Here is a 25594-nt window from a genome sequence, read left to right as displayed (position 1 = left end):
GTAAAGGAAAACTCTTGCTAGACCCTAGGAGGGACTTGCACAACACCAAGGCTCAGGTTGTAATAGTTCCTTTTGTTACCTTTTAATGCAAATGAACTTATTTTTCTCAACAGATTGTTATTCATGGTTTGTTTCATATACTCCTTGGTATGTATGATGGATATGTATTGTTTTATGAGTTTATCAGGTGCTATTTAATCTTTTGGCTTGTTAGTGAAAGTAGGTTTCGAAGAGAAGGAGGAGCTCATCCGGATCGGTGAGGCTGGACTACTACAAAGCGTTGGACTAAAGGTATGTTAAAGATCCCCTGATTACTTGTATTTGCAATGCATGTTTAGAGAAAGGTAGCTTTATTTGTCTTGTTTGTCACTAGAAAGCTTTTGCTTCTAGGGAGGTTGGTTGTGTCCGCACTAACGACTCTTTCCGCATGACAAAATGGCGACTCCACCGGGGAATCCATTAATGTGAATGTTTTTTCCTTTGTATGAACTTTTGATCTGAGAAAAGTTATTTGTTTTCTGGTTTTTGGCTGTCTGACTGTGTATTTGGGTGGGCTAGTTTAGGTTTAAATTAGATTTTAGTTTTTCTTTGTTTTGCTAGAAGTACGCAGCCTCTGAGTTGAGCACAGTGCGTACCTGTACACACTGTCGCTTTGTGCACAGAGCGTACCCGCACCTGTGCAAACAGGTCGCCTACGTACCCCTGTCAAAACTAAGAAAATTTCATTTTCCTTCTTTTTTGCCTTTTACATTTTGTTTTTAATTTGTTTTTCTGCCCAGATCCACTAGTTTTCTGCCATAAATCTTCACCTAAGCTTGTTTCGTCAGTGTCGAGGGTTTTAGTGAAATTCATAGGGATTTTTCCTTAGGGTTTGATTTTTAACTGGTCCTGTAGTGACTTTGGCATTAGAGGTTGTCAAACTTTGGATCTCCTTGGTTTTGTTCAGTCCTCTTAGGAGTCGGGCCTGTCATAGAATTCACCCTTGTGAGAGACCTACCTTTGTGTCTTCTCTTTGCGAATCTCGAAAAAGTTTGTTGTTTGAACTTTGAATTTTATTCTTGAGAAAAGAACAAAAAGATTTTGATTTTTGTTTTTGACTAGTTTTTGGTTCTGCATTAACTAGTCCTTAGTTACATTTTGACTGAGTAAAACATCCAGGAATCATCTTTATTAAGCTTTTGACTCGTTAGATTTACTTTTAGGTTCTTTTTCTCTTAGATTTAATTTTGAGTGAAATTGAGTTGATTTGATTGCCATAGCTTTTTTAACTTTGATTTCTGTTAAAATAAGTTTTACATGCTTTATTAATTAGGAAAAAAATACAAAAATATCTTTTGAAGGAAAGTTTTCTTTGGTAGCATTTGTGTCTTTAAAAGAAAAATGAATTTTCGTGAAGTGATTAGTGATCATGTGTCGTATGTTTTGAAAAAGATAAAGAGTTTGTTTCTTTGTTTTCATTGCCAAGAAAGTTGTTTTTATATCAAGTTTGCATTCTCCAACTCTCTTAGCTAGGGAATCCATTGAAAAAAGGAAAAATTAGTATAAATCATCCTAAGTGCATCTTTTTAGTGGATTTTGGTCGAGTCTATAGACCATCAGTTTCATCTCCACTACCTTTTGTCTTAAAGAAAGCCATAAAATTAATGCTTAAAGTAAAATCAACTTAGTAACTTTTATTTACTAGGGCTCTGAAACACCAATATAGATCAGGCTAGTGTCTTGGAGTAGGAGAGTAATTAACTCTCCAAGACAGCAAAACCAAACAAGTAGCTCATCTTGTGGTAGGATAAATCCAACTGTTTCATTTGTACTCTGGGAAAGCTCCTCTTAAAGGAGAAGCACGAGCTCGTGTCCGAACCAGTGAGGGGATCAATCCTCCCTCGTTGGGAACGACGCCAGACACGCACGTATTACAAACGGTAAACCTCGGATTAACCATTGTCGAGGAGCCAGGGGTCACTTGTCGGTAAACCTTGGATTATTGTCAAGGAGCCGGCAAGGGGATTGAGCTTGATACTCTGCCCTTGCGTGCTGTCGGAGTGTAGACTGTTCCCCTAGGTGCATTTGTTGCTGTTGGTAACCTTAGCGACCATTATCTTTAGGATTCTACCGAGGTGACGTTGGAGGGAAGATCCCACTGTACCTGGAGCAGACGTCGGCTAGACTCACTTGGATTTTCCGGGGGGTTCACTTCACTCGAGACGGTTAAAGTGGAGGAACTTGTGCCAGTCTATTCATTAAGCAGGTTGCCGGGGTAACTGTTCCGCCCACCACTTCTGTACTGAATTCGGCGATGTTGGGTTTCATCTCCAACTAGTGTTTTCGGTCCGGAAGGCTACTGTTTGTGCATGGTTTGACGCCCTAGATTCTTTAGGCATGTGATTCAAATTTGTTTGGTTCTTTAGAGACTTTAGGTGGTTTGCTTTGAGATTTTACTTTGTTTGTGTGTGCAGTAGTTAAAAGTTTTTAACTGTGGCTGAATTACCGAGACAGTCCCGTAGACTTCGGGGCAAGTCTCCTGAGATTGTTACCGTGGCCGATTTGTTGAGGAAGTCTCGTAGATTGTGGGGCGAACCTCCTGAAGAGGTCCTGAGTCATTACGAAGGTTTAAAGGTCCTTGTAACTCCTAGTGGCAGTAAAGTAGGTTCACCGGAAGAAGGAGAATCGTCATTGGTAGTCCATCCAGATTATCAAGGTCTAAAAACAGGTTATAATCCCGAAGTAGTTGCAGTTTCCGCGCTTGCTGGTAGTTTTTCATCTACTAGTGATATAGGCGAAGAACCTTGAGTATCTGAACCTGTTACTCCAACTTCTAGTGCACCTGATTCACCTAGGGTAGAAAGAGTCATCACCGAAAATCTTCCTGCTGGTTTGATAGCTATTGAAGAACTTGCTCTAGAGGAAGAATTAGGCGTATCTATCCTTGAAGATCAACCTACTATTGATCTAAGAGAGCGTGAATCTATCTTTTACAGTCCTCCTAGAAGTACTACTTGGTACCTTTCGTTAACCAATTATTTAGACAACTCAGGGATAAGTTTTTCTCCACCTCGAACTCCTTTTCCACCCAGAGGTATTTATACTCCTGTAAATATGTCTGGTCAGTTGTCCGTGTTCACTCAATCTCCTGAATCTTTCTTGTACGGCGGTCCTTCTATTCCTTCCGGGTATCAGTCACTTTCTGGTAATTTTGCGGGAGCATCTCCTCAACCCATTGGACATGGGTTATTAGCTGGAAACAATGGTTATTGCGCGCACCACCTGCTCCTCTCCACCCTATAATTGCCGTTGGTCCTTTTGCTAAATGGGGTATCAACTTTATTACATGTAACCCTCACTCGGCCGGGGGGCATGCGTATATCATCCTTGCGGTTGATTATTTTACTAAGTGGGCCGAGGCGATGCCTACATTCGAGTCTAACGGAAAGACAGCTGCGATTTTCATATTCAATCATATTATTGCTAGGTTTGGTGTCCCACAAGCGATAATCATTGACCATGGGCGCCATTTTCGAAACATTATGATGACAGAACTTACAAGCCAGCTTGGTTTGCGTCATGATAGTTCTACTCCTTATTATCCCCAAGCAAATGGTTTGGTTGAGTCCATCAACAAAGTTCTAGTTATCATGATCCGACGAATCATTGGTATTCATCGGTCGAATTGGCACAATATGTTATTTTCAGCGCTTTGGGCGTACCGAACCTCAATGAAAACATCAACAGGGTTCACTCCTTTCCAACTAGTTTATGGTTTGGAAGCAGTGTTGCCCATTGAATGCGAAATCCCATCACTTCAAATGGCTATCGAATTACTTCTAGCTACTTCCGAAGAGGAGAAGCGTCTATTATACTTAGCTAAATTAGATGAGACTCGATGTGATGCTGCATTGGCAATCGAGACTCACGTAAAAAGGATGAAAGCTCAGTATGATCGCAACGTGACTCCTCGTAATTTTTCGGAAGGAGACCTAGTGCTATTATATGATCAAGCTAACGATAAATTGGGTGCTGGTAAATTCGTTCCTATGTGGCATGGGCCCTACATTGTTAAGCGAAAGCTAGCAAAAGGGGCCTATGAGCTGGTAGATTTTGATGGGGACTCTTTGGGTAAGCCCAGAAATGGACTTTACCTAAAGAGGTATTATGCTTAAATGATGGGTATGGAGATTTAGTTAGGTTAGTTTTTTCTTTCTAGCTGGTGTGTTTGTTAGTTTAGACAGTGTGCTTAGCTTAGAAAGTGTGTTTTCGTTGTTATTCTGGCTTATCTTGGTTTTACTCTTGATATTGCAGATGTCAACGCCTCTCCAAACGTACATTGGATTTGCTGATGGTGCTTGTCGTAGTACACGGAATATCTCTTCCGCAGCTTGGGTTATCTATTCGCCCTCTGACGAGTTAGTTTCTATGCATTGGGTGAGCCTCGGTCAAACAACAAACAACATTGCAGAATACAGTGCAGTGATTGAGTTATTATCTGAATCTATTTCGTTTGGGATTCAGAGTTTGATAGTGAGGTTAGATTCTGAAATCGTTGTATTACAGCTTAATAGAGTATATGCCATTAGAAATCCAGTGTTATTAAGGTTATTTTTGAGAGTGCGCCTCTTGGAACGTGAATTTGATTACATTGAATATCAACATATTCCAAGGTCATTAAATACATTAGCAGATGCAATTGCTTCTCGAATGTTAGACAGACATTTGCGATAATCATAAATGTAAATTTAAAAACATTTCATCATACATGTTTAACAAGATAAGCCGGTAATAATGATATATATATAGATAGGAGTGTGTCAAAAATATACATCATCTTCGATCATAGGTTGAAAAACACCTTATGATCGGCAAAAATGATAAGTACAAAAACCAAAAATGTCACATGTGGCTACAAAAAGTGACTACCAATCACTGGTGGTGCTCTCTATACGAGACCACTGCCCACGCTACCCTACACAGGAACCTCCTGAAAGGTCCTGGGACTGCGACCACATAGCGCTGAAGTCGGATAGGAATATCGTCTATAGTCGTCTTTGGTATGTCCGCCGTGAGACGCTCTAGGTCCTGTTCCAGCTCGGCTAAGGTCTCTGCGGCCGCATCCTGTGGGGCCGGTGCTGGTGCAACTGATACTCTTCTCTCGAATGGCCGAAGATTGGCCGAACGCTGTGGACCTACATCTGCATTTTGAAATTTGTCACTGTCAGTTTTGAGACGATATAAAAAACAAAAAAAAAAGTAAATAATTTAAAAACTTGTGAAAATGAAATACCTCTGTCGTCCCATTGTTCTCCCTGTGGAAGAACCATGTCCGGATCACCGCAAAAATCTACTCCGGCATAAGGAAAGTCATGAATCGCAAAGACCTGGTCCTCCAACCAGTGAAAGTAACCCGCAGGAAATCGAACAACTCCCGCTCCCTCATCAGGATGCCGGACCATCACCGCAACCCATCGCATCAACTTTGGCTCCCGAGGAGGCCCAGCTGGAATAGTGAGATGCTATGGGATCAGCATCGGAACCCTCTCTAGGGCAAAGCTCACAACTAGAGGCCCATACCCAAAGGTCTTTAATTGCCCGTTCTTTGCTCTAGTCAGTTGGCCCTTCATATTGGCCAACACAGCGTCACACCAATTGAAAATGGTGCCTCGGTAGCAATCTATCGCCATCCGCATTTGGGACCCGGTGGAAATGTGCAAAGCGGCTGCGCCGCAAAGTATGATAACTGTAAAGGCAATTACCATAAGTTTAGGCAGGGATATGTATTTGATTTCTATCCCTTTCTCCTGGTTTTGATTGTTGCACCACTCTAGCCGGAGGCTAGCAAGGGATTGGCCACCCGGCCTAGTCCTGGACAGAGTCAGTTGCTCGCCCCTATTAGGCAAACCAGTGAGAAAATATATGTCAGAGGGCTCTATCTCGAGCTGGTGCCCTCCGATGTAGAAGCATTGATCCTGAACGTTCCACCTTTCAACCAGCCATTCTAAGAATCGCACCTGGGCCCTCATGCCAGGTATGGCCCAGTATTTGTAGAGACCGCATGCCTTCAAAGCATCAATGGAGGGTTGATGATCTATTGCGGCCAAATCAACATCTTTGTGTTCTCTTTCATGCCAATCAAGCATGGTGGGCAATCTACACACCAGAAAACATTCATTAGAATTCATTAAATCAAAAATTAATGGTTTAGTTTTGAGATTTGGGGTTTTGAAATTGCTTTGCGCAGAGTACACACCTCGCGTTCAGAAACAGAGCGTATGGACGCAGCTGTTCTGAAGGTAGGCTGCGTACTCCTGCCATTTTCCCATGAACGAAAATTTCGGGGTACGCAGGTCGCCCATGGGGCACCTGCGTACCCTGAAAGGCGGATCCTAAAACCCCAAAGCCCTCAAAAAATCAAAATAGGGCTTAAAATGAAATTCTAAACAGATGAAAACAAAGAGGAGGATGTTGTGAAATACCTGAAAGAGACGACACTCGATTCCGACGGTCGGATTCTCCGCAAAGTCCACGGGAAGTTTCTTGCCAAAAGCCCTTTTCTCTCCTTCAACAGTAAAATGGTAAAAATGACATGGTAAAAGGTCTTTTTATAGGTTTTTTGGATAAATGAATGCTAAGTTTGTTTATTTTTCACCATGGAAGGATATTTCTCAATGCATTTTTGCTTATCTTAAACAGGTATGAGTAATGTGCCGTTTTTGTGCAGGACAAAAGGACTTTCAAGGAAAATTATCATTTTTCACAAACCAAAATGTCAGAGATCTTTTAAGCCCTTTTCTAACTCCTAAAACATGAAAAGATTGCCGAGCGTTTCTTTTACACTCGTTAAAACGGAATTAAAATACGGTCCCCTTATAGCTCTTTTCTGACCGTAAAAACAGGAAAAGATTGCTGGGTTTTTGTCGTTTCAAACTCGATACAGAAATAAAACGACATGTCCTTGATCACTTTTTACTTTTCAGGTCAAGAGGCACTAATCATGAAAGTACTCCTTGGTCGCAAGACTAAGCGGTTCTCTCAAGTATTATTTTATACTTTTTCGGGCTTGGGAGACACAACTTTACGAAAGTTCAACCTGGAGTCTTCTTAAGTTTTTCAGACTCTCTAAAAATGAAAAACGCCAAGTTTCTCCTATACTGGACTCGTTAAAATTTCACAGTAAAGGACCTGTTCGATTACAAACAGGAACAGACCACTCCTTCTTAGGGTTCGAATCAAAACTAAGTTGGACTCATCCGAAGGATGATCTTATAATCAAGCATATGTTATCCTCCTCAAGCTTGTAAAAAATAAAGAGGTACTTGCCAGAAATGGTGGGGGAAAAGAGAGAAAATTGAGCCCATTTGTTATCCTTTATCTCAAAAGAAGCCTTATTACCACTCTTGAACACGACACTTTCATTCACCTGGGTTGGGAAATCCTTTGCCTCACAGTTGATCAAACACATTGAAAGTCTTTAGCCAGGTATTAACTTTGGGTCAAATGTCACCAAGCCATCTGTCGTGTCGTTATGTGTTCAAGAGGTCTCTGCAATAAACATTCATCTGCAAAATACTCGTCATCCATTTTGACCATCCCTGAGTCAGTCCTTACAGTTACATTTCTTCAACTTGATCTATGATTTCGTGTTGTGGGCTTGCCTGCAACAGGTCGCTTTCTATTGACATCAGCACATTATCTAGAAAGATGACCTAGGAATCGTCAGTACCTTGAAGTCTGCATGCATCAATGGCAAGTTTCTCGCCTTTGACGACAGTTTACATCATTGACTTTCGATCGAAGGATTCTGTGAAATGTTCGACATCAACTCATTCATTCACATCTCATGGATTGTACTGGGTACTTTGAGAACCATTAACATCACTGGTGGTCTCTCTCACGCTTGTTAATAGTTTACATCATTGACTGGTAATCAAGTGGTTTCTACCATGTTCGACATCAACTCATTTATTCACATGGATAGAATCGTACCTGTTCAGGAAGTAGAAATGAAGACCCTGGATCTAGTTTCCACCATCTAGGCTGCGAGGAGTTTTGTATTCATTGTACAGTAGACTAATCATAAACAGATGGCTGCGTCCATACTGTGTCTACAAAAGTCTATGATTATGATGTACTGCAGAATCATTCCTGTATCAGAGCAGTAGATAGTCAATTAGTTAAAGTTTTCAATCTAAGTATGGGAATGCCTACCTCAGCGATGATATGATCTTATATATGTATTTTGTGTTGAATACTTGTAGGTTCCGACTGGGCTCTCCACAAGATAATCCTTGAAATGATAAAGTACTTCACCCTTCCTAGATGATATGAAACCCTAATCTACTACAGGCTTCGCACTTTAGGGGGCAATCTGTTACACTAAAATTTGTCACCATGACTATTTGCAGTTAGTATGGCTCCATCAACTATCATACTATCCTCCTTGGCAAACCTCATACCTCTGCTCTCCATGTCAAACTTCAAGAAAGAGAGAAAGTCATTAAAAATCTATATATCTCTGGGTACGCAGTTTCTCTTAAGCCTTACATGCGTACTTGTATGCTCTGTATGTAAAGCAATGTGTGCGTACTCCTGTAAAGGTCAAAAGGCGCAAGTTTCACTCCAAAAAAGTTACTTGTGGTCATTTCTAGAGCATTCTAGAAGCTTGTTTGACGTGTATGAAGCGCCTCCAGATGGTTCATGTATCCCTACCAAAGAGGAACTTATCCCACCAATAGGGGAGCTATCCCATCCAAAGAGGGGCTTATCCCATTGATGGTGGACCTGAATAACTTCCTCTAGAGCACTATAAATACAGGCATTGGGCCAAAGGGAGGGAGGTTGAAAGCTGAACATTCCTAAGGGTAGATGCTGCTGGAATTAGGACTCCCTTGTAAAGCTTGAGAGGAGAGATTCCCATCCTTTCCTAGCCTTATTTGAGAGTGGGTGAGCTGATCAAAGTAAAGGAAAACTCTTGCTGGACCCTAGGAGGGACTTGCACAACACCAAGGCTCAGGTTGTAATGGTTCCTTTTGTTACATTTTAATGGAAATGTACTTATTTTTCTCAACAGATTGTTATTCATGGTTTGTTTCATATACTCCTTGGTCTGTATGATGGATATGTATTGTTTTCTGAGTTTATCAGGTGCTATTTAATCTTTTGGCTTGTTAGTGAATGCAGGTTTCGAAGAGAAGGAGGAGCTCATCCGGATCGGCGAGGCTGGACTACTACAAAGCGTTGGACTAAAGGTATGTTAAAGATCCCCTGATTACTTGTATTTGCAATGCATGTTTAGAGAAAGGTAGCTTTATTTGTCTTGTTTGTCACTAGAAAGCTTTTGCTTCTAGGGAGGTCGGTTGTGTCCGCACTAACGACTCTTTCCGCATGACAGGTAGTAAAGGAAACTCATGATCAGAACAAAAGAAATGTTAATCATGATTTCATAGACTCTAATGTTGGATCGAAGACCCACCATATTCCAAAAATCGATATGAGGAAGTTTGATGGCAAGGATCCCGAAACATGGATATTACAGATGGAGCAATTTTTCGATCTCCATAATGTGCAAAACACACAAAAGGTACGTATTGCAATTTTATATTAGGAACCAAATCAATTTGTATGGTATCAATGGATTTTCTCTCGTAAACAATTTATCACTTGGGCAATTTTCATCGAAGAATTGGTAGCACATTATGAGGATACAAAAAGCAACACTTTGTTTAGCCAATTGATAAGTCTCAAACAAAAGGGTTCAATAATGGAGCACATTGAGGAGTTCCAAAAATTGAGCATAAGGGTAAAAAATATTCCAGAGGAGCATAGGATTGATGTGTTCATAGGGTCTTTAAAGGATAATATCCAACATGATATTCGCCTTTGGGAACCTGATTCATTAGAGAAGGCATTCAGGTTAGCAAGAAAAATGGAAAGCAAAATTATGGCAACTAGGAAGCATACCGCTCAAAACTATAAAGATAGAAGCATTGTTGCCCCTAGTCTTCCACAACCTATAAGGTTGAAACCACAAATGGAAGAAAAAAGAGCAAAAGGGCTTTGTTATAGGTGTGATAACAAATACACTAAAGGTCATAAGTGTGCTGAGAAGAAATTATTCTACATAGATTGTGAAGAGGAAGAAGAAAAGGAGCAAGAAGCGTCAAAGGAAGAGGATATGCTCCAAGAACAAAGGCTAGATAAAGAAGAAATGAATCCGACCATATCTTGTAATGCATTGGCGGGAATTACGACTCCTCAAACCATCAAGATATAAGGACAAACCAAGAAGAAAAAGGTAATAGTGTTGATTGATTCAGGAAGTACCCACAATTTTATTCATTGTAAGGTAGCAAAAGAATTGAATTTCTTCTTATATCCAACACCAGAGTGTCAAGTGATGGCTGCAAATGGAGGAACAATAAATTGCTCTGGAAAGTTCCATAATATCAAGCTATCCATGGGAGAATATGTATTGACTAGCCCAATGCTTTCCATTCCAATGGGAGGTGTTGATATTGTACTAGGAGTCCAATGGCTACAATCCTTGGGTACAATAGCTTTTAATTTTCAAGAACTTTTCATCAAATTTTCTACAGAAGGAAAGGAAGTTGAATTAAGGGGTATTGCAGGGAAACCAGGAAAGATAATCAGCTCTAATGGTATGACAAAGCTTCTAAAAAAGGAACAAAGAGGTGTAATTGCACAATTATGTTCGCTAGATGTTTCCACATCAGAATAATCTATTTCTCCAGATCTCAAAAAAGTCCTGGACAATCATTCCAAGGTATTTGAGACTCCCAAAGATCTCCCACATATGCATGATCATGATCATGCTATTCATCTGATCCCAGGAAGTGTTCCTCCAAACATCAGGCTGTACAGATATCCCTATGCCCAAAAGAGTGAAACTGAACGTATGGTTGCAAAAATGCTAGAGGCTGGTATAATTCAACCGAGTCAAAGTTCTTTATCTGCTCCAGTAGTATTGGTGCACAAGAAGGATGGATCATGGCGCATGTGTCCGGATTATAGGGAGCTCAAAAAGCTCACTATTAAAGATAAGTTTCCCATTCCTGTCATTTATGAATTACAGGATGAATTGCATGGATCAATTTACTTCACCAAGTTGGATCTTCATTCAGGATATCATCAAATCAGAATGAAGATTGAAGACATTCTGAAAACAGCCTTTAGAACTCATGAGGGTCATTATGAATTTTTGGTCATGCCTTTTGGCCTTACCAATGCACCTTCAACATTTCAAGGTTTGATGAATTCAATTTTCAAACCATTCCTTAGAAAATTTGTGTTAGTATTTTTTGATGATATATTAATCTACAACATGTGCTGGAAGGATCATGTTGAACATGTTGACAGGGTGCTACAACTATTGGAGGAAAACCAATTATATGCAAAAAGATCCAAATGTTTCTTTGGAGTCCAAGAGGTGGAATATGTGGGTCATATTGTATCTCATGAATGGGTTAAGGTAGACCCTAGCAAAATTAAAGCCATTAAGGAATGGAAAATCCCCACATCCATAAAGCATCTGCGAGGATTTCTCAGTTTGACAGGGTATTATCGTAAGTTTGTTAAGAATTATGGGAGAATAGCAGCACCTCTAACAACATTATTGAAGAAAGATGCATCTTCATGGACTCCGGAATCAACAGAGGCCTTCGAACATCTTAAAGAGGCAATGTGCCAAGCACCGGTCTTAGCTACACCGGACTTCACAAAAACATTTATTGTGGAATGTGATGCTTCAGGAAATGGAATTGGTGTTGTTCTAATGCAAGATGAAAGACCCATTTCTTTTGAAAGTCGTCCAATCAAGGGAAAGTTTTTACACAAAGCTATTTCTGAGAAGGAAATGTTGGCAATACTCCGTGCACTTAAGAAATGGCGACCCTACCTAATGGGAAGACACTTCAAGGTAAAAATGGATCATGATAGCCTTAAATACTTTTTAGAACAAAGATTATCCTCTGAAGAGCAACAAAACTGGGTCACAAAGATGTTGGGTTATGACTTTGAAATCATCTACAAAAAAGGGAAGCAAAATGTGGTGGTAGATGCACTCTCAAGAAAGGATGAGGATGTGGAAGCATTGTTTTGTGCTATTTCTATTATCCAACTAGATTGGATAAATGAAGCAAGGGATGAATGGAAGAAGGACGAAGAAGTATGGCCACTTATTCAAAAGTTGCAAAAGATCCCAATTCAAATAATATTGCCAGAAATTGAAGATGAAGGAAAAATCATATTGGAACCTGGAGCAGTCACAGAAACAAGAACTCGACAACTACGAAATCGATCAATTTTAGAGTATCTCATCAAGTGGAAGAACTTACCCACTGAAGATTCCACATGGGAGGACAAGAATTTTATATAGAAGCATCAAGAACTACTCAACCGTTGAGGACATCACTTTTTGAAGGAGAGGGGCATGTTAGGCCCCTATACTACTAGTGTAACCCCTTATTGTTATTAGTACAACCCACTTATTATATTGATGTACCCATGTAGTGCCCATATTATTACTATTGTGCCCCATAGAAGCCCACTATTATTATTATTGTGCCCTTACATTATTATTATTATGTTGGCTTTGATTATGTTATGACCCCTTAGACTCCTATATATAGAAAGGAGGTCTTTTCATTTGTATCATCAAAGAATCATTCATTTGTGTAATGTAAAGGAGGTTGCCCCCTCGAAGAGGTTGAATTCTAAGGCGTTGATCTATCTTTTCTATCTTTTTGTGAGCTGGTTTCATAACAACAGTACTCTGCACAAGGAGTTTTTTGACCTCTTTAACAACACAGTAGACAAGTTTCTCCTTGTGTGGAGAATCAAAGATAGTTTTTGTACACTCTATTTTTTATAGGCTAATAGCCTCACCATATAGCATATGCAACTACATCTATAATATGTAACTTTCTTATATGAATGAAAATTACAAATTTTCCGAGGGGAAAAAACATGTTGATGTTGAATATCAAGTTACAATTGAAGCTAAATGTAGCCAGAAGGCAACAGGAAAGAGTCGTGCAAAACAAAAGAGTGAAGAATTTCCACAAAGAAATGAGACGTCGTAGAGATCAACAAGGAAAGTGCAAACACCTTTTAGGTATAGATATTATGCATTAATTATTGAATTTAGAAGATATATTTAGTAAACCTGTAGAAACACTAAATTTTAAAGATGTAATATTGTAGTACATTGTTCGCTCCATCAAGGGGGAGTGAAAAAAGTAATTAGAGAAATAATATTGTTCCAATATGTTATTGTTTACAATGCATTTTTATAGAGAGCCAAATGTTACATTATTTTTCAATGAAGATAGCTTGTGTGAGTTGTGGAATCATCCAAGAATCTTTATGATTTCATTTCTAGTAGATCAGAAATTACTTAGCATGTTACATTGTTATATATATGAAATACTATTAGATATTTGCTGCAATGGTACATCTAATAAAATATCTATCTTGCAAATGTTGTTAATTTGTACTATTCTTGATTTGTCTAATTTCCAAAGGCTTCTTATTTCGACCTAAGATGAATGAGGAATTGTTGATTTTTTTTTTTTTAAATTGATGGCCTAGATTGATTTAATTCATAAGGATTTTAGATTATTCCAATTCTAATAAGTTCATATCCAATTAGATGGGCAAATTAATATATAAGAATAATTTATTTAACAAAATGATTCATTTTACAATAAGATGTGTAATTCCTTTTTTCCTCCAATTAAATTAGATTAGTGCCACATGGCTGGTGGCCCTATGGATTTGAGTTATTTCAATTCTAATGAGTTCATATTCTAATTAGATGGAGAAATAATTATATAAGAAACATTTATTAGCAAAATGGTCCATTTTATAATAAGATATGTAATTCATTTTTTTTCTCAAGTTAAAGTTGACCCATAATCCTTTTATACATGGTTAATCAGTAAATGTGTACATCGATAGGATATTCTTAGTGTTGCCATAGTATTTTTGTTGCAATAAATTTTATTTTTATCTTAATATTAAAATGTCAAATATAATACAATCTTGATTAAAAGTTAAGTTTTCCAATTAATTAATAAAAACAAAATTTGATATTGGTTTGTAATTAAGTTAAAAGTTGACATAAATGGAAATCACTTTAAGTAATGTAGGCTTCCTCATTTTAAGAGAAAAAAAATTATATGAAGGGAAAATTGAAAATATAAATATAACATTGGGGATACTACAAGTTGCTTTTATATGTATGTTATAATTTTATTTATTCTTTTTATCTTACTTATAATATTAGATAATCTAAATATACTTATAAGTAGAAGTTAAGTAATTGATGAGAGATATTGAATCCAATTTTATAACTCTAATTTTCATATCAAATATATTACATATTTTTATATAAAAGAATACTGTATAAACAATATATTTGTTATAAATTATATATATATATATATATATATATATATATATATATATATATATATATATATATATATTTTAACTATAGATTTAGTATGAGTCTAGAGGGATCAAATTTCTTTAAGTTGTGAAATACAATGTGTTATTTTTCATTGTTTAATAAATTATATTTTTGAATGCTAAATGGAGTATTGTGATGACCCCGGGAATATGTAAATATTTAAATTTCACTACGGTAAAAGACTGGATTAAGGATGACATTGGAAGACTGTTTTATTGTCTATTCTTTTTTTTTAAAAAGATCCTAAGAGTATTTCTTTTATTTTACATGTGCATTAAAATATTTTAATAAAGAATACTCATGATAAGTGTTGGCAACTCTTGGGAGGAAAGTCGGTTATTGGAACTGAATTTAACCACCTTCCCTAACTGGAAAAGCTTCCAGGGAAAAAGGGAGAGGATGGCAAAAATCTGCGCTGTAGAGACAGGCAGAGGAAAAAAAAAAGAGTGAATGAAAGACTACGTCTGGTAAGGACCAGATAGTCAAGCACACAATGCAACCTTGATGAGGATAGTGATCTGGCAAGAGGAATGCAAGGGGGGAGGCTCTGGTCTCGAAGGACGAGTCTCACGGATGGGCGGCTAAATAGTTATGCACAGGCTTGCGTGCAGGTGATCTACTAAGGGACTTAAGGGCTGGCCGAGGCCAGGTAAGTAAGACTGAAACCCTCAAATATCTGCAAGTATCTGCAAGTCATTTAAGTTAAACCCTATAAATATCTGTAATGCATAGGAGATAATTGTTGCTTAAAAATATCATTGCTACTTCCTAATTGCACACTAGCTGGATAGCAGATGTTAGTCTTTAAGTATAGGAGCCTGCGCCTTGTTCCAGACAAAGACCCGAACAGTTAAGCTTCGGTCTCACTGCCAAATGACAGGAGCAAGGGTAAGAATAAAACCCTGGTTGTAGCAGACCGATCGCAACACTACTATTTCGAGTAGTTGGGAAAAGCAGAGAGAGAATCTTGCCGAATTACAAGTTACAGGTATGAAAAACAAGGAAGTGAGACAATAATCTCCATAACTCAATTCTATTACTAGGAAAGATCAGTGGTCTTTCGAGTGTGGCATTAAACTCATGATATAGAATAATTATAGAAAGGGTAAGGGGAGACAAGCCCTCCGAGTCGGGCAACCCCTGCAATACAACACAACCCTGCAATGAGATTTTAATAAAGAAGTAACTAACATATAGTGAATACCAGGAGTGCCTCGGTACACCTCTGCAAACTGCAACCCCACAGAACGTGTATCAAAGAATAATGTGTTAAAAATACCAAGATTAATGTGATAATAATACGAATGCTGATGTGTTAACAGTATCAATGTATAATGCATTAACAAACAGAACCCCGAACATAAAACCCAGCAGTATTAGGCTGTCATCCGCGGGGTTAAAGTAACAGCAAATGGTAAAGTAACTGAACTATAAACCAGAGAAATACATTTGGCTCTTGGTAAGAGCGGAATTTCAGACCATTCCCGTCCACAGAGTAAGCATAGGGCCGGACAACCGAGGCCGCATACTCTTCCAGTGGGACAACCATAGAATATCCATGCAAGAACCGTAACGGGAGTTGCGACTTCATGCATTAGAATGTACATAAAACTTCTACCATGTATCAAAAGCATAACCACAGTATAAATATTAACCAGAACATTATATGGAAAGTTTACACAGCCTTTGGCCAACAGAACCATATCATTCTTGACGCAAAAGAAATCTCCTAGCCGACATGAAACAGTGGTGGAGATTTAAAGTCAATTGATAAAAAACCATACGGTCGTAACTGTTCACAATAAAGAAAACCAACAGGGTCTGTAGCCCCAATATCTATAACATATCACTAGAAAAGGAATTAAAAAAAAGGGCCTGAAACCCCAACATCTATAAACCACACGGCCGTGGCCGGAGTACCATTCGATATACAACATTAACATAACAGTTCAAATTACAAATGGTTAAAATGCGAATACAGTTTCCACTTTCTGGAGGAATCTCTAGCCTTAAGCACGGAAAGCGCCAGGGTTTCGACGGAACCCATGGCCAGCACAAGGACAGGCTCGGAATAGTACAGTGGGGAGCCTCCCGTTGCCACCTGCGACCAACCACGGTGAGGTAAGGTTGGGCTACGGCTCGGCGCAGGGGAGACCCTCTGCGGGTAGACCAAATAAAGAGTAAGAAATGTAACCCAAATCGCATGCCGTGCAACCGGGAGAAACGCACTTGGTATAGAGCCGGGAGCACCATAGCCTTCGAAGGAGAGCCTCCTCATCTGAACGAACTCCGAACCGGTTCTACTGCATGCACACACCATGGCAAGGAACAATTAGCACCGCCACATGAAGGAAGATAATCATCTACCCAAAAGCAAAAGAACAAAAAAAAAAAAGAGTCGTTAGGTTACAATCCGTGACATACCTCCAGAGTTCAGTAGTATATGTTTATATATAATGAACAGACGGATGATCGACGCAAGATTACTCACTCGGCGGAGGAACGAGCGCTCAGCGCATGAGGAATTTACCAGAAGAGCTCAGACTAGAACGAGGTGGCGCGGAGCAGAGCAAAGGGGCGCCGAGCTTCACAATAACCCGATTAATCGAGAAGGGAAAGTCATATACCATCCAAACCTCGGCTATGACATCTGGAGGCATCTCTGCCCTCGGATCCATCCCGGGCCATCCACACCCTTAATCATGGCGGTAAAGAGTTAGGCGGGGACTTAACGCCAGCCCACTCCCTTCACGTGATCAAGCTGGCGTGTTTAATGTCGTGCCCACCTGTCATTACAATGGAATGCCAGTGGATGCCTCAGGTTGTCAACTCTGATAACACCCAAGGTTCATAGGGCGGCCCAATTTTAATAAAGCAATCAACCAAATCGCTCAAGGGTCCTTGCAACCCTAGGTTTATGAAAACCATAATCGTTGATAAATTAATTTCCCAGCAATCATTTGTGTAAACAATATATGTTCATATACATTACAACATATAAATCCATATGTGGGTAAGTCAACGAACAATGAGGCATTCGTACCAGAAACCATAACGAGCAATAGAATATTAAATACGATTAATAATAATTTTTTTTTTTTTTTTTTCGGGTACGTGACAAATTGGTATTAGAGCAGAGGTTCCCATACTGTGACCTCTGGGAAGAGCTTAAACATGTTAATTGTGGAAGTAATCATAGTATTTGATTATTTTTTTCTTCACTAAAATGTGCAAAGTAACTCACTGTGTCAAATATTCCCCTGATTTTATACCAGGCAAAAAAGGAAAGAAGCATAACAGAAGACAATAGATAGTAACAGTAATATGCAGCGAGCTAGCAGCGCTCCGCACAGGTCCACGGCCGAACAGGGACCTGCAACAAGTCCTAGAGATAACCCAAAGCTGCGGGTACAGCTTGGTGAGGAGACACGGAGCACGAACCTGGCTATATTGGAGACAGTCCAGGACCTGAAAAATGAGATGGCTCGGTTGCGGGAGGATAATGCACGATTGAAAATGGAGAAAGAAAGAATTTTAAAAAGTCTGTCTGAAAGACAGAACCCGCCGTTAGCCAATCCCAGTGCAGAACAACAGAGGATGACGGAGGAACAACACTACCAAGCGAAACCTGAGAATTCAGAGGAAGGAGAGGATCAATCTGGCAATGCGTCCGAATAGCAGACCTCAAAACGTCAAAGAGTGGAATTACAGGGAGAATTCCGGAAAATCAAACCCCCACACTTTGATGGGGAACAAGAGGAAGCGGCTGAAGCATGGTTAGTTAACATGAACAAATATTTCCAGCTATATGAATATGACCATAACCTGAAGGCACGGTTGGCTATCTTTCAGTTACAAGGAAAAGCAACCCTGTGGTGGGAGGAGGTTAAAATCGTTAAAGGGGTAAGCGAACGAACCATAACATGGGAAAAGTTCCAGAAATATTTTAAAGAAATATATTTGACAGAGCGTTTTATGATGAAAAGGCAAAGGAATTCCATGATCTGCGATTAGGACAACAGACTATGGATGAGTTTATTAACCGTTTTACCTCCTTGCTTCGCTATGTGCCCTACCTTAAGGACGAAAAAGCCAAGGTGCAAAGATTTGTTATTAGTTTACCCATGTATATGAGAGAAAGGATTGAATTTGACAATCCTAGAACAATGGATGAAGCAATTCGCAAGGCCAGAATCTGTTATCAGCAGAACAAACAGAAAGGGGGCGTTTCCAATAGGAAATGGAGTGAGAAAAAGAGTAGTAAAACTGCTGGAAACACTGAAGGGCAGAACAGCAGAACAGCACCAAGAGGTTCGTTGAGATCCAAGACAATCAGTGAAACCAGAATTAGCGAACAATCTGCCAAGCTGGACAGCGAAGGAATAACCAGACCCCCAGTGCAGTGTTGGGGTTGTGGCGGACCGCACTACGTCAAGAACTGTCCGCAACGGAAGGGAACTGATCAGATATCCCAGATTCATGAGGCATCAACCGTCGGCGATGTGGGACGAAGCATGCCAAGGATTAACGCAGCTCTGGACGACTGCCAGGCAGAGTACCAGCCCACCATGGTAGAATTTGAAGATAAAATTTTAGACTTTTCTATCACTGTTCTAATTGATCCAGGAGCCACTTTAAGTTATATTAGCCCAAGGATAGTTAAACAGTGTAAATTACAACCTGAAAAATTCAGGAACCCTTGGCTGGTACAGCTAGCTACGGGGGCTAAGAGGCGAGTAATGGCGAAGGTTAATAACTGCCCCTTAACAATAGCAGGGCAGCCAGTGGTAGCAGATCTGAATATGCTTCCACTTGGTTCATATGACATCCTAATCGGGATGGATTGGCTAGAGAAGCACTGGGCGTTAGTGAACTGCAAGACGAAAACCATTCATTACAAGGATGATGTTGGAAAGGAACAAGAGATGCAAGGGATTAAACGACCAGTGCAGGTCCGGCCAATCACTGCATCCCAGCTAGCTAAGTGCATCAAAAAAAGATGCCAGATATATGCCATTCAGGTGGGTTATGCAGAAACCAAGGACAAAACGGCCACGCTGGACAACCTTCCGGTAAAAAAAGAATTCGCGGATGTGTTTCTGGTAGAAATCCCTGGGCTACCCCCAAAAAGGGATATTGACTTCACAATTGAATTGCTACCAGGGGCAGCACCAGTTTCGCGGGCACCTTACAGAATGAGTGTACCCGAGCTAACCGAGTTGAAAATGCAATTACAGGAATTGCTAGACAAAAATTATATACGTCCCAGTGTGTCTCCATGGGGAGCTCTGGTGCTATTTGTCACGAAGAAAGACGGAACCCTCCGAATGTGTATCGATTACCGACAGCTAAACAAGCTCACAATAAAAAAAAAAATATCCCTTACCTTGGATCGATGAGATTTTTGATCAATTCAAGGGCGCGACAGTATTTTCTAAGATTGATTTGTGATCTGGTTACCATCAGATCAGAATTAAGGAAGAGGACATGGCTAAAACAGCTTTCAGAACTTGGTATGGACACTACGAATTTGTAGTGCTGCCTTTCGGTTTGACTAATGCACCCGCCACTTTCATGTGCTTAATGAACAGTGTGTTCCATCGATTTTTGGATAAATTTGTACTGATATTCATCGACGACATTTTGATTTATTCTTGTTCTAAGGAGGAGCACGAGGAACACCTCCGGTTGGTACTGCAAACTCTTCGAGAGCATCAACTGTACGCTAAACTCAGCAAGTGCGATTTCTTCAAAGAGGAGATACAGTATTTGGGCCATGTAATCACAAAAGAAGGGATTGCAGTGGACCCTGAGAAAATAAATACCATAATGGATTGGCCCGTACCTAAGGATGTGTCGGATATCAGATCTTTCATGGGATTGGCCAGTTATTATAGAAGATTTGTGGAAGGCTTCTCAAAGGTAGCATATCCTATCACTTCCTTGTAGAAGAAAGGAAGGGCATTCAAGTGGAATTCAGAATGTCAGCAAAGCTTTGAGCAACTTAAGCATTTGCTCACCTCTGCTCCCATTTTGAGTATAACTGATCCTAATAAGGATTACGTGGTATGTACCGATGCAAGTCGAGAAGGAGTGGGTGGAGTGTTAATGCAAGAGGGAAAAGTGATCGCTTACGAGTCAAGAAAGCTAAAGGAGCATGAGCAGAAATATTCTACCTACGACTTGGAATTAGCAGCTGCCATACATGCACTTAAAATGTGGCGGCATTATTTATTAGGAAGGAAATTTCTGTTGTTGACAGACCATCACAGCTTGACAAATTATTTCAGTCAGCCCACCCTGAATGCAAGGCAAGCCCGTTGGGCAGATTTCTTAAGTGGATTTGATTTCGACATTAAACATCTGAAAGGAAAGGAAAACCGCGTGGTTGACGCACTGAGTCGAAAGGTGCAATGCTTATACGAAGTTACGCTCAGTAAATGGAAGAATCCCTTGCAAGAAATGATAAAAATAGCAGCGGACCAAGATGCCGAATATCAACATATGAAACAGCAAATACCACTTTCCAGCAAGGAAAGTCAGTAGGGGTATGAAATAGGTGAGGATGGAATGCTGCTCTATAAAAGAAGGTTGTTTGTACCTAACGACAACAGTCTTAAAAATCTGATTTTGGACGAATTTCACACCAGCCACTACGCAGGTCATCCCGGATACCAGAAGATGCTTACTGCGCTTCGAAGGGAATACTATTGGCCTGGAATGAAAAAACATGTGGCTGAATATTTAGCGCGGTGTTTGGAATGTCAGCAGATCAAGGCAGAGCACCTACATCCGGCAGGGTTATTGCAACCCTTGCCCATTCCAGAATGGAAATGGGAGATCATATCCATGGATTTCATAACTGGACTGCCTAGGACAAAGAATAACAATGACTCTATTATGGTAGTAGTAGACAAGTTGAGTAAGGCAGCACACTTTATACCATTGCAATCTACCTACAGAGCGGTGCAGATTGCACACATTTTTATGCAGAACGTGTTCAAACTGCATGGGCTTCCGAAGACGATAATATCAGACCGAGATGTAAAATTTACATCCGCCTTTTGGAAAGCATTGTTTGCAGAGCTGGGTACACAGCTGAATTTCAGTACAGCTTATCATCCCCAGACTGATGGACAGACAGAACGAGTAAATCAGATTGTAGAGGATATGTTAAGAGCATGTGTAATGCAAAAACCAACACAATGGGAAGATTATTTACATTTGGTGGAATTTGCATATAACAATGGATATCATTCATCCATAAAAATGACTCCCTTTGAGGCTTTGTACGGACAGAAGTGCCGTACGCCCTCAAGTTGGAATGGCCCTGAAGAAAAACTAAGGTTGGGGCTAGAGATGCTCAAGGAAATAGAGGACATGGTAAAAAGGGTGTGGAATAATTTAAAGGCTGCTCAAGATTGGCAAAAGAGCTTTGCAGATCGGAAAAGAAGGTTCAAAGAGTACTAGGTTGGCGACCATGTTTATGTAAGAATTCAAGCCAGGAAAAGTACCCTGCAATAGAGCGGTTGCGCTAAACTTGCACCCCGCTATTTTGGACCTTTCCAGGTCTTGGCAAGAGTCGGGCCAGTAGCCTACCAGCTCGCTCTGCCAAGCCACATTAAAATCCATAATGTCTTCCATGTTTCTATACTCAAAAAATACATCTACGACCCTAAGCATGTGATCAAATGGCAAGATGTACGGGTAAGGACTGATTCCAGTTGAATTATTGGATATGAATTTTGGAAGCGAAATGATTGATATTGTTGATGATTGCAGGTCGAACCAGAAGGAGAGGTCCTGGTCGAACCACTGAGCATTCTCGACCGGAGAGAAGTGAAGCTGCGGAAGCGAGTTATTACCCAAGTTAAAGTGTAGTGGCAGCACTATGGGCCTGATGAGGCCACTTGGGAAGATGAAGAGCTTCTTAAGGAAGCTTATCCGGGGCTGTTTGTGAACAGCAGACATCGGGACGATGTCCAATCTCAGGGGGGGAGATGTGATGACCCCGGGAATATGTAAATATTTAAATTTCACTACGGTAAAAGACTGGATTAAGAATGACATTGGAAGACTATTTTATTGTCTGTTTTTTTTTTTTAAGATCCTAAGAGTATTTCTTTTATTTTACATGTGCATTAAAATATTTTAATAAAGAATACTCATGATAAGTGTTGGTAACTCTTGGGAGGAAAGTCGGTTATTGCAACTGACTTTAACCACCTTCCCTAACTAGAAAAGCTTCCAGGGAAAAAGGGAGAGGATGGCAAAAATCTGCGCTGTAGAGACAGGCAGAGGAAAAAAAAAGAGTGAATGAAAGACTACGTCTGGAAAGGACCAGATAGTCGAGCACATAGTGCGACCTTGCTGAGGATAGTGATCCGGCAAGAGGAATGCAAGGGGGGAGGCTCTGGTCTCGAAGGACGAGTCTCACGGATGGGCGACTGAATAGTTATGCACAGGCTTGCATGCAGGTGATCTACTAAGGGACTTAAGGGCTGGCCGAGGCTAGGTAAGTAAGACTGAAACCCTCAAATCTCTACAAGTATCTGCAAGTCATTTAAGTTAAACCCTATAAATATCTGTAATGCATAGGAGATAATTGTTGCTTAAAAATATCATTGCTACTTCCCGATTACACACTACCTGGATAGCAGATGTTAGTCTTTAAGTATAGGAGCCTGCGCCTTGTTCCAGACAGAGACCCGAACGGTTAAGCTTCGGTCTCACTACCAAATGACACGAGCAAGGGTAAGAATAAAACCCTGGCTATAGCAGACCGATCACAACACTACTATTCTGAGTAGTTGGGAAAAGTAGAGAGAGAATCTTGCCGAATTACAAGTTACAGGTATGAAAAACAAGGAAGTGAGACAATAATCTCCATAACTCAATTCTATTACTAGGAAAGATCAGTGGTCTTTCGAGTGTGGCATTAAACTCATGATATAGAATAATTATAGAAATGGTAAGGGGAGACAAGCCCTCCGAGTCGGGCAACCCCTGCAATACAAGACAACCCTGCAATGAGATTTTAATAAAGAAGTAAGTAACGTATAGTGAATACCGGGAGTGCCTCGGTACACCTCTGCAAACTGCGACCCCACAGAACGTGTATCAAAGAATAATGTGTTAACAATACCAAGATTAATGTGATAATAATACGAATGCTGATGTGTTAATAGTATCAATGTATAATGCATTAACAAACAGAACCCCGAACATAAAACCCAGCAGCATTAGGCTGTCATCCGCGGGGTTAAAGTAACAGCAAATGATAAAGTAACTGAACTATAAACCAGAGAAATACATTTGGCTCTTGGTAAGAGCGGAATTTCAGACCATTCCCGTCCACAGAGTAAACATAGGGCCGGAAAACCGAGGCCGCATACTCTGCCAGTGAGACAGCCATAGAATATCCATGCAAGAACCGTAACGGGAGTTGCGACTTCATGCATTAGAATGTACATAAAACTTCTACCATGTATCAAAAGCATAACCACAGTATAAATATTAACCAGAACATTATATGGAAAGTTTACACAGCCTTTGGCCAACAGAACCCTATCATTCTTGACGCAAAAGAAATCTCCTAGCCGACATGAAACAGTGGTGGAGATTTAAAGTCAATTGATAAAAAACCATACGGTCGTAACAGTTCACAATAAAGAAAACCAACAGGGTCTGTAGCCCCAATATCTGTAACATATCATTAGAAAAGGAATTAAAAAAAAGGTCCTGAAGCCCCAACATCTGTAAACCACACGGCCATGGCCGGAGTACCATTCGATATACAACATTAACATAACAGTTCAAATTACAAATGGTTAAAATGTGAATACAGTTTCCACTTTCTGGAGGAATCTCTAGCCTTAAGCACGGAAAGTGCCAGGGTTTCGACGGAACCCATGGCCAGCACAAGGGTAGGCTCGGAATAGTATAGTGGGGAGCCTCCCGTTGCCACCTGCGACCAACCACGGTGAGGTAAGGTTGGGCTACGGCTCGGCATAGGGGAGACCCTCTGCGGGTAGACCAAATAAAGAGTAAGAAATGTAACCCAAATCGCATGCCGTGCAACAGGGAGAAACGCACCTGGTATAGAGCCGGGAGCACCATAGCCTTCGAAGGAGAGCCTCCTCATCTGAATGAACTCCGAACCAGTTCTACTGCATGCACACACCATGGCAAGGAACAATTAGCATCGCCACATGAAGGAAGATAATCATCTACACGAAAGCAAAAGAACAACAAAAAAAAAGAGCCGGTAGGTTACAATCCGTGACATACCTCCAGAGTTCAGTAGTATATGTTTATATATAATGAACAGACGGATGATCGGCGCAAGATTACTCGCTCGGAGGAGGAACGAGCGCTCAGCGCATGAGGAATTTACCAGAAGAGCTCAGACTGGAACGAGGTGGCGCAGAGCATAGCAAAGGGGCGCCGAGCTTCACAATAACCCGATTAATCGAGAAGGGCAAGTCATATACCATCCAAACCTCGGCTATGACATCTGGAGGCATCTCCGCCCTCGGATCCATCCCGGGCCATCCACACCCTTGATCATGGCGGTAAAGAGTTAGGCGGGGACTTAACGCCAGCCCACTCCCTTCACGTGATCAAGCTGGCGTGTTTAATGCCGTGCCCACCTGTCATTACAATGGAATGCCAGCGGATGCCTCGGGTTTTCAACTCTGATAACACCCAAGGTTCATAGGGCGGCCCAATTTTAATAAAGCAATCAACCAAATCGCTCAAGGGTCCTTGCCACCCTAGGTTTATGAAAACCATAAACGTTGATAAATTAATTTCCCATTAATCATTTGCGTAAACAATATATGTTCATATACATTACAACATATAAATCCATATGTGGGTAAGTCAACGAACAGTGAGGTGTTCGTACCAGAAACCATAACGAGCAATAGAATATTAAATACGATTAATAATATTTTTTTTTTTTTTTTTTGGGTACGTGACAAGTATTTTGAATGCTAAAAAATATAAGTTTTAATTCATTTTTTTATTACTATAGTCCACATTATTTTTCGAATTAAAACATAATTTTTGGTTTTTTTATTTCATCACAGAAACACGGAAAAACATACAAACTTA

The sequence above is a fragment of the Pinus tabuliformis genome, chromosome J, assembly GCF_031772625.1.
Source record: "Pinus tabuliformis cultivar Carrire ecotype Pingquan chromosome J, CPIR1, whole genome shotgun sequence".
NCBI lineage: Eukaryota > Viridiplantae > Streptophyta > Pinopsida > Pinales > Pinaceae > Pinus > Pinus tabuliformis.
This window is presented reverse-complemented; position numbering follows the sequence as displayed.